Source organism: Artemia franciscana, chromosome 14 (assembly GCF_032884065.1).
Source record: "Artemia franciscana chromosome 14, ASM3288406v1, whole genome shotgun sequence".
NCBI lineage: Eukaryota > Metazoa > Arthropoda > Branchiopoda > Anostraca > Artemiidae > Artemia > Artemia franciscana.
Window position 1 is genome coordinate 31,924,626 of NC_088876.1, and position 9,582 is coordinate 31,934,207.

The window sequence follows — 9,582 nt, forward strand, 5'->3', positions numbered from 1 at the left end:
AAAGAAGAAAGAGAAGATACGAGTTCGAAGAACTGCCCAATTTAAAGCTAGGAGCAACTTATTGGTAATTTTGATTTTTCTGATGCTGTCCTTTTTAATTGAGGATGATTTTTGACATCTTAAAAAGTGGACCTAGTTGATCTAAGTTAGGTTTATGAAACTTTCAGGAGTTATAATTAAACATGTCCAAGGAAGGTGTTTTTGCCTCCCTCCTACCAAAGAAGGAGGGTTTGTTTTGTAAGATGTGTTGAAATTCTCGTTTTGTGACTTTTGGCTATCTGGGAAAGGGGCAAAATTCTAGTTCAGCTGCTTTTTGCTTTGTTGGTAAGGGGCTAGGTAAGGAAAATGACACTTTCAGGGATAGATCTACAGACTAAGGCATGGGTAAAATTCTAGTTGATTGACTTTTGGATATCTAGAAAAGAGGTTAGGTTAGGAAAATGAAACTTTCAGGGATGGGTCTCAAGGCTAAAGTAGGCCTATGTCCTGGGAAGGTATTTTGAAGTACCCACCTCTACTCCTTCTCCCTCAAGAGGGCCATGACCTTTGATTTTTTATGTTTTAAAAGTTAAACCATGCAAAATAGATGTTCTGCTTAAAGTAAGTACAAGAAAAGGGTAAAATTCTAGTTAATTGACTTCTTGCTATTTCGAAAAGGGTTTAGGTTAGGAAAACAAAACTTTCAGGGATGGGTCTACATGTTAAAGTATGTACCAGGAAGATATTTTGAAGTACCCATCTCCACTCTTTCTCTCTCTAGAGGGCCCTGAAATTTGTCTACATGACAGGTCTATACCTATTGAAATTTTGACAAAACAACATTTTACTTTATTTTTCAGGTACTAGTTGCTTTTTCTCTGCCTTTAGTTCTAAAAATGCAATTCCTGTTATTAAATTAGAATTTTGAGGCATATCAATGTTTTTTTTTTATTTAGGAAATGTATTTGCTCATCTTTAAAACCTTACCAAATGGAATTGAGCAAAGTTATGAAGCTGAAAACAATTTTGTTGTACTTCAATTAAGCAGAAGATCTATTTTGCAAGGTTTCACTTTTATAACACCTATTTTTGAAGGTCATCAAAGGTCAGGGCAATCTAGAGGGAGAAGGAGTAGAGGTAGTTGCTTCAAAATACCTTCCCAGGACATACTTTAGTCTGTAGATTCATCCCTGAAAGTTTCATTTTCCTAACCTAAACCCTTTCTGGAATAGCAGGAAGTCAATTAACTAGAATTTTACCCAAGAAAAGTGTTTTCTGCTTCACAGATTTGCTCAATTCCAATTTACAAGGTTTCAAAGATCTGCAAACACATATCCTAAATTCAGAAAAAATAGGCCTTTTTTGATCTGGCTTAAAATTCTGCTCAAATAACAGGAATTGCAATTTTCAGAACTAAAACTAGAGAACAAGAAAATGCTAACTGACAATTAAGGTACAATGATGATTTGTTAAAATTTAAATAGGTCAAGTAGGCAAGTTTTAAGTACTTAAAGGTAGATATCTCACAGTTCATATAATTGACTTACAAATAAAGTGAACATACCACTCAATGCCTTTTCTTTACATTCTTTACAAATATAACAATTGGTTTTATTACAGATTCAAATTTCAGCACTTTATGACCTAACTTAATTATAAATAATTTTGGCTCTGATAAAATGTAGTATTATTTTGTCAAAAGCAACCAAAAATGCATAATTTAAATTGAAAATTTGGTATTAAGCAAGAAGACCTTTAAAAGCTCAAAAAGTGCTCAAATTTTAGTTTGCTATAGAAGTGATTATCATATAGGCCTATGTAAAAACTTAAAAAAGGCACCAAGTGATAGAAAAATGGACAAATTGCTTTGAATTTTTTGTTTATCCAATTTAATTCTGACAAATTAATGCTTGTGAAAAATTTAACTTCAATAAATGAATTTATAAGCAAATAATAAGTTTAAAACAAACATTTTAACCCTTTTTATGCCAAAAAAACCCAGAAATTATCATTTTCAAGGGTCCAAAAAGGCTGAAAACTGAATTTGTAGGAAAAGCAATTATTATATTTAGAAATTGTATGAAAGATGGCATCTAGTGGTATGTTCACTTTATTTGTAGGTCTATTATATGAACTGCTCAATATTTACCAACAAATTTTGTTTTATCTAAGTAAAACCTAGCAAAATAGATCTTCTGCTTAAATGAAGTACAAGAAAACTCTTTTCAGCTGTACAACTTTGCTGAATCCATTTTATGAGGACTCAATAGTCTGCAAATAAATTTATCAAATCTATTAAAAGCCATTGATGTGGCTTAAAAATCTACTCAAATAAAAGGAATTGCATTTTCAAGACTAAAACCAGAGAAAAAAACTGAAGGCTGAAAATTAAGTTAAATGTTGTTTTTTCAAAATTCTAATAGGTGTAGACCTGTCAAGTAGGAACATTTCTAAGACTTAGAAATCAGAAGAGGGTTAACATAGAAGCTTGACAATACCTTCACAGAGTATGTTTTAGTAAAATTCTAGACAAGCTATATTTTGCTGTCTTGGAAAGGGGTTAGGTCAGGAAAATGAAAATTTTACTAATGAATCCATGGCCAAAAACATACCTTGAGGAGATATTGCCAAGCTTCTATGTTACCTATTGGAATTTTGACAAAATAACATTTTAACTTAGTTTTCAGTTTCTTTTTCTTATCAAAGGTCAGTTTCTTTTACTAGAGGGAGAACAAATAGAGATAGGCATTTCAAAATACCTTCCCAGGAACATGATAATCAGATTAATAGAAACATCCTGCATATCAAACCGTTTGTGGTAACAAACTGTAATTAATGAAAATCTTAACATCAGACTCAGCATATCAGAGAACCTAACTGTAGAGGTTTCAAGCTCCTATCTGCATAAATGTGGCATTTTGTATTTTTTTTGCATGTAGAAAGATTACATATATATTTGTTGTTTTTTCCAGTAGAATATGTTCAAGGTGGTAGAATAGGTCTGAAAATTACTGACTCACTAAGACTAGAAATAAGTGAAAATGAAAAAGTGATGCTGGGTAACAAAAACATTGATCAAATGGACAGTTTTACTTACCTTGGTAGCATTATTAGTAAAAATTGTGGGAGCAGTGTAGATGTTAAAAGTATAAAAGCCAAGACTTAGTGTTTTTTCATAGTTGAAAAAAGTTTAGAAGAATAGGAATATAAGTTTGTAAACTAAGATTATCAAGCTTGAGCGCTCCCAAAAATGGGCAAAGGTTTGCGAGATGTTTTCCAGAGAAATTGCCTATGAATTGTATTGGGTACCCATTTGACTAACCACATTTCAAACAGCAGGTTGTACAAAAAGTTTGGTTCAATCCTGATTGCTAGGGCTATAACAAAAGAAAGGTTTAGATGGCTATAGCATGTTCTGCAGATGAAGGATGCAGATTAGCAAAGACTGTCCTTTTTGGCCTACTGTTTTGGCCTTTAGGGCTAAACAGAAAGCAGTTCATCTGTGGCTGGGATGGGAGGATGTTGTAAAGAAAGATTTAAGGAAAATGGGAAAGAGAGATCTTAGTCTCAAAAGAAATTCAATATTTGTGCCAATTGCCTGACCACCAGTTTGGTTTCTGGCCGGGTCTGGGTTGTGCTCACACTCTCTTCAGTCTTGCCTCTATTCTAGCAGATTCTCAAAAATCTGGTGATCCTATAGTGATTGGTGCTTTTGATGTGAGTAGAGCATTTGATTTGTCGATTCACGCTCAGGCCCTTTTAGCCGCTTACCAGCAAGGTGTAAACCTCCGTGTCACTAGTGTACTGTATGATATGTATTGCCATTTAAAAGCGCGTATAAAAATAGGTAACCGCATCACATCAGTGGTTGTTCCAGTAAAGAAAGGTGATAAAGAAACATGATACATCATGTGATAAAAAAATTGGAAAATATTAGGGTTATATCTGTGATTATCAGAGGGTAGGGGGAGGGGTGCATTTCCAGAGAAGTCACTATGATATTTGTAAAATTAGAAATTAATGTCTTACTATCACTAAACTGATACCAAAGATTGTATAGAAGAAAAGTATGTAGGCTTAACTATCTAAATTTTAATGTAGAATGTTTTACTTTAATTTTAGGTCTCTTTTTCTTTTGATCTACTTAGGTTGTTCCCAACTGATTTCTCACCACACCTCACTTTGGCATTTCTAAAATCTTTATGCCCCCCTTACCCTAATGACATTTAAATTTTGCTATTCAAAATTTTGTTTTTGCCTGATGGAAGTATAAAAGGCCATTAGCTTGGTATTTTTTTGTAGGGGGGGGGGGTCATCCTCTAGGCATATTTAATGAGGTTACTAATATTGGCCATGATTTGGAATGTAGAGTTGGGAATGATTTAGTTAGGATTAGCAGACTACAATCTGGGAATCCTTTTTTTACATTTAACCTTAACAAAAGTTGCCCTTATATCCTAGCCCATTCAGTTACAATTGTTCTGACACCTACTTTAGATTTAATGCATCCAGATAGAGTCTGTCTATGATTTAGGCCTAGATACTTTTTTCCAACTTCTACTTTACTTTTGATGGGAACTAGATGTTAATCTGCTTTGCCTGGAATCCATAATTTCACTAAAAGAAGTCTTCCATGTGACATGGTTATGTACAATAGCTTTGACATAGTCATGGGACCAATATATGTCCCAGAGCTGACTGAAGATGTGGAAGTCTCCCAGCAGTTCTACTTTTTTTTTTATCATTGACCCCCAATATGTCTTCTGGCTTCCAGGGTAATTTGAGATGCATAGGGAACTTAATACTTAGACAATGGCCCAGCCACATGAGCTGTTGTCTTTTTCAATTTCAGAACTGTGCATGGTTGTTTACAGTGCTGATAAATCTCATTACTGAATCTTTTTTCATGGTGTTGGACGTGTAGAATGCAATAGAGGCAATTGCGATCAAAGACATCTAGGTTCCCATTTTCAACTCTGACAACCCCTGTTTCACACCCATATAGGAGATTGTTTCTGATAGTCTCTTTGTTGGCTCTAATTTTTGTAGTGGCTGTGACACCTTCCATAGTGATTCAGTGAGCTGATTAAAGCTGGCAGGGGCTTATTAGACATAACTTTAGTCCCTGGTAGATTAATTCTTAATCTCATCATGGAAGATTAGTACAGAGCAGTGTTCAACAGCATTTGGGCTTTCAGTGGGCAATCCTCTGTGAGGGCAATGCCATCAACATAGTTCAGATCAGTGAGATTAACGCCTTTTCCAACCAACACTCCTTTGTGTGTGCTTACAACTGTCTATAACCGAGGGGGGTATTCTCCGTAGGGGGGGGGGGGTAAATGCTGGTCACCAGGCTATGTACATAATTACAAGGAGCAAGGTTAGGTTTGTATCTATTACAAAACTGTTTTGGGCAACAAAGTGCTTTGTTTTGTTTTCATACAACCCTTTTAGTATTTCATATACTGAAAGTTTGAATAAATATATGCTGAATTTTTAGTTTTTAAAGACAACATATAATAGTCATCTAACACACATTAGGACATTTCTTGATCTGAGATTGAAAGGCCTGAAGTTAAAGCATTGCCCCCTTACCCCTTACCTTTGTGTGCAGATATGGTTGTCAATACAATAAAACATTATTTATATTTTTTATGTTGTAGATTGAAACAAATGGCCCGTCATGACACAGATGTGGATGTACTGTATGACATTAAATACGCTTTTTATGTTGGAAACTGTCAAAAATGTATAAATGAAGTCAGAAAACTTGAGGTAAGTATTTTAGAACAGATTTACCCTGGCACACTAAGCTTGCCTCAGCTAAGAAATATAGTATTCTCCTGTAGATTCAAGCATTAAAATACTTTAACTTTTTTTTTTCATTAAATAAGAACCATCTTGAGAATTATAACTATATTTGTCAACTCTATGAGTAATGGACACATTGAATATAGAAAATGAAGGGTCTTTGTATAGTTTCTGGGGTCTGGCCGTAGGGAGGGGGTTACTTGGAATTTTAATTAATTAAAATTGACAATCAAATAAAGGTTTTTGTTTATTTGTATTCAACCTGAAATAGGCATATTCTTTTTTATGTAATCTTTTTTTTTTCAATTATAAAATAGTTTTAACTTTGTTGGTTTATAGAAAATAGGCTAGTTACAAACAGTTTTACCTGAACATACTTATTCTGTACTTTTGTTAAAAGTAGTACCTTTTTTAGCCTCTTTTATTGCAAAAGTAAAAATAGTCAATGAGAAAAGCAAAATTGATTGATGTTTTTATAAGTAAAATTTTGCTTGGTATATATTGCTACCAAGTATTGTAAATATTGCTTGGTAACGTTAAATTGTGCTGTTTTTTTTTTCATCTAAAGGCCTGTTCACATTTTACTAACCCCAAGATTTGGGTAGTACTAGTTTAACCCAATCAGGTTTATTGTTGAATTTTTTGATTTTCTGAAAATTCTGATTAGCCAAAACTAGTAGTAGCTAAGGTTTACATTGTCTCCTTGTTTCCCTTAGGCAGCGGCCATTTGCAGGTCTACCTAGACTCTCATTTGTGTCTGATTAGGCAGTTTTTTGGTATAGAAGTCTTGCTGAGCAAACATGTGAACAGTACTTTTAAGTACATATGATAAATATAGTGACAAAGAAATTTTTGGATTTCCAGAATTTAAAAATCTATACACAAAGCACTGGACTCTAGAACCGAATGCTTGATGTAAATTTTATACCAAGTCTCTTGGCCACTCTGGCCTCGTCACAAGTGCCATATGAGCTCTTAACTCTTGTTGATTACTTTTATTGAATTTTGTTTTTTATTGACAATATGTTCACTAACAGGAGTGGTTTAGTTGTATCTCTAAAGGACTTCTTTCGTAATTCTTCCTTTTTCAGAAATGGATGGATTTCTGAAGAATCTGTGAACTTTGCAAGAACTTTACCAATGAGTTTCGAGGAAAGAGCATAGGAAACTGTCAAAATATGGAAACTCAAGTTGAGATATTGAAACAACAATAAAAAAAAAACGTTATTTAGTGTTAGGAAACTGTGGGTGAGATGTAGATACCGTGGGACATGTTCAAGTTTATGGCAGGTATCTTGAGATTGCCCTGGTCAAGTTACTTGATTTTGTTACTTGCTTAAAAGGAATTGATTGAGTCTTCTCCTAGGTACTAAATAAACCTAACTACTAAATAAACATGTATGAAATCAACTTGGATGACTGTAATTTGGTGAAATCCTTTGTAACTTGATCGAATCACTTGTTTTATTATGACTATCGCATATCAATTTCCTTTTTTGCTTGTTCAAGTTCATTATGTGTATTAAGTTTATTTTTATAACCTATTCATTTAGTGGTCATAATGTAGTAAGTAAGTAAGTAAGTAAAATATTTATTACCCGTATTTTTCACATGGAATAAAACGGAGTACAATGAAAAAATAAATAAAAGAAAAGAAAAAAAAGAGAAGAAAAACGGAGAGAAATTTAAGACACAACATGGAAAAATACATAATCAAGAACTGTAGAAATGTTTAAGCCAGGGGTGGTTCCATTTTTCCTGGAATTTAGAAATCAACCGGTTTACCGCGATACTGGGGTCTTCATTCCTATGTTTATCAATCATATATGTATTTCTCATCTACAAGGGGCATCGCAGCAGGAACTTCGTGAACCTAAAATAAAGGGACCGGAGCTTTCGTTTTTGGGTGTCAGTTAATAAATTCCAAAATGGTGCGATATATAAAATATGCGGCAGTGCAACAGCGTTATACATAGTGGCGAGATACTTTCGGCATAAGAGGAGTCTGCTGGTGACGATAGACCTATACGCGGTGCGGAGTTTTTTCTCGGCGTGTTTGACGAGCTGTAGACGAGTTTCATTAAGGTTACAGCCTATGGGTAAAACCAGATACACAACATGAGATGAAACGGTAATAGACTCGCTACCCAGTAGGAGGTGTTCAGGCTGAGAAGGACTATCGTTGAAAAAAAGAACTGCAGATTTAGAAGTATTGAAAGCCAGGCCGATTTTTCGGTATTCATCACTCAGGATCGAGAAATTCGATTGCAGACCCCTAATAGACCGACTTGGATTTAATAGATCGTCCGCGTATGTAAGTAGCGACACATTTATATTCTTGGAGATACATGAAACATTTACACATGCCTGGGCATTTAAAACACTGTTATTGTACAAACTTGGGGATAATAATGAACCCTGGCGGACACCTTTCTTTACTGGAACAACCACTGATGTGATGCGGTTACCTATTTTTATACGCGCTTTTAAACGGCAATACATATCGTACAGTACGCTAGTGACACGGAGGTTTACACCTTGCTGGTAAGCGGCTAAAAGGGCCTGAGCGTGAATCGACGAATCAAACGCTCTACTCACATCAAAAGCACCAATCACTATAGGATCACCGGATTCGTGAGAATCTGCTAGAATAGCGGCAAGACTGAAGAGAGCGTGAGCGCAACCCAGACCCGGTCGGAAACCGAACTGGTGGTCAGGCAATCGGCGCGAATATTGAATTATTTTTGAGGCTAAGATCCCTAGAACTTTACAGAGCACTGGAGCAACAATGATTGGCCTGTACGAAGAGCATTGGTCTATTGGTTTCTCTTTTTTAAGGATGGGCGAGAGCAAACCGACACAAAAAAAGTCAGGCACTATACCAGTGGTGAAAATAATCTGGAATAGCAGCGTCAGATATTCAATAAGCATAGTAGTACCGTGTAGCAGATTTAGCGCGCATAGTTCGTCTACACCTCGGGAATGTTTCTTCTTCAGCTTTAAAATAGCTTCATGTACGCTTCCGTAAGTAACGACAAAATCAGGGACACACAGGCTGGATAATACCGATTCTAGCCGGTTTACGAAGGGATTAGACGTATTTGGGTCGGGGGCACTGAATTCGTTGGAAAAGTACGATTCCCAATCTTTTTCGCTAATCGAATTATGGAGTTTTCTGGCGACCGGTTCGCTCAACCGGGCGTTCCAGATTAGTTTTGGGTCACTTACGATTCTGGAGGAGTATTCTTCTTTTAATTTGGTACGATGAGCTTTCAGTTGCTTGTCAAATTTTCGTTTAGTCCATAAACGGATAGAGTTAACAGGACCGGATTTGGGCCTATCAAAATCTTGCCAGATTCTAAACCAAAACTTAGCATCGTTGCAACACTTAACTAGGGCCGGATTTTGCGAGAATTTGTGAATTTCTGTTTTCATTTTAACCTTTCTGATAGGAACTGCTTTTTTTCAGCTACGAGAAGCGAGTGAGTAATCTCGGCACAAAATATATTGATGAGTACTCTTGCATCTGCGGGATCAAAATTCGAATACACTTGGAGTAAATGGAAGGGGATTCGTATCTTTACAAGAAGTGAGTTCAGCACCTGATTCAGCAACAGGGTTGCCTTCAGGCCACGGCAATGGTTTTTGGTTCAAACGATCAAGAAGGCCATTGAACTTGCGATTCATCTCGTTGACAGTGGACACCACACAAGCAGCAATCTCTTCATTGCAGGCCGGAACTTCTTGGGGCTCAAAGATAACGAACTCAGGAAGCTGTATCTTTTCTTTAGC

General features: G+C 35.7%; 1 long non-coding RNA gene across 1 annotated transcript; it reads left to right on the forward strand.

Annotated features, from left to right (window-relative positions):
* Positions 1 to 9,252, forward strand: LOC136035597 (uncharacterized). Its single transcript, XR_010619478.1, has 3 exons — positions 1 to 64; positions 5,643 to 5,754; positions 6,882 to 9,252. It is a non-coding gene; the product is annotated as an uncharacterized LOC136035597 (long non-coding RNA).
* Positions 9,253 to 9,582: the final 330 nt, after the last annotated feature.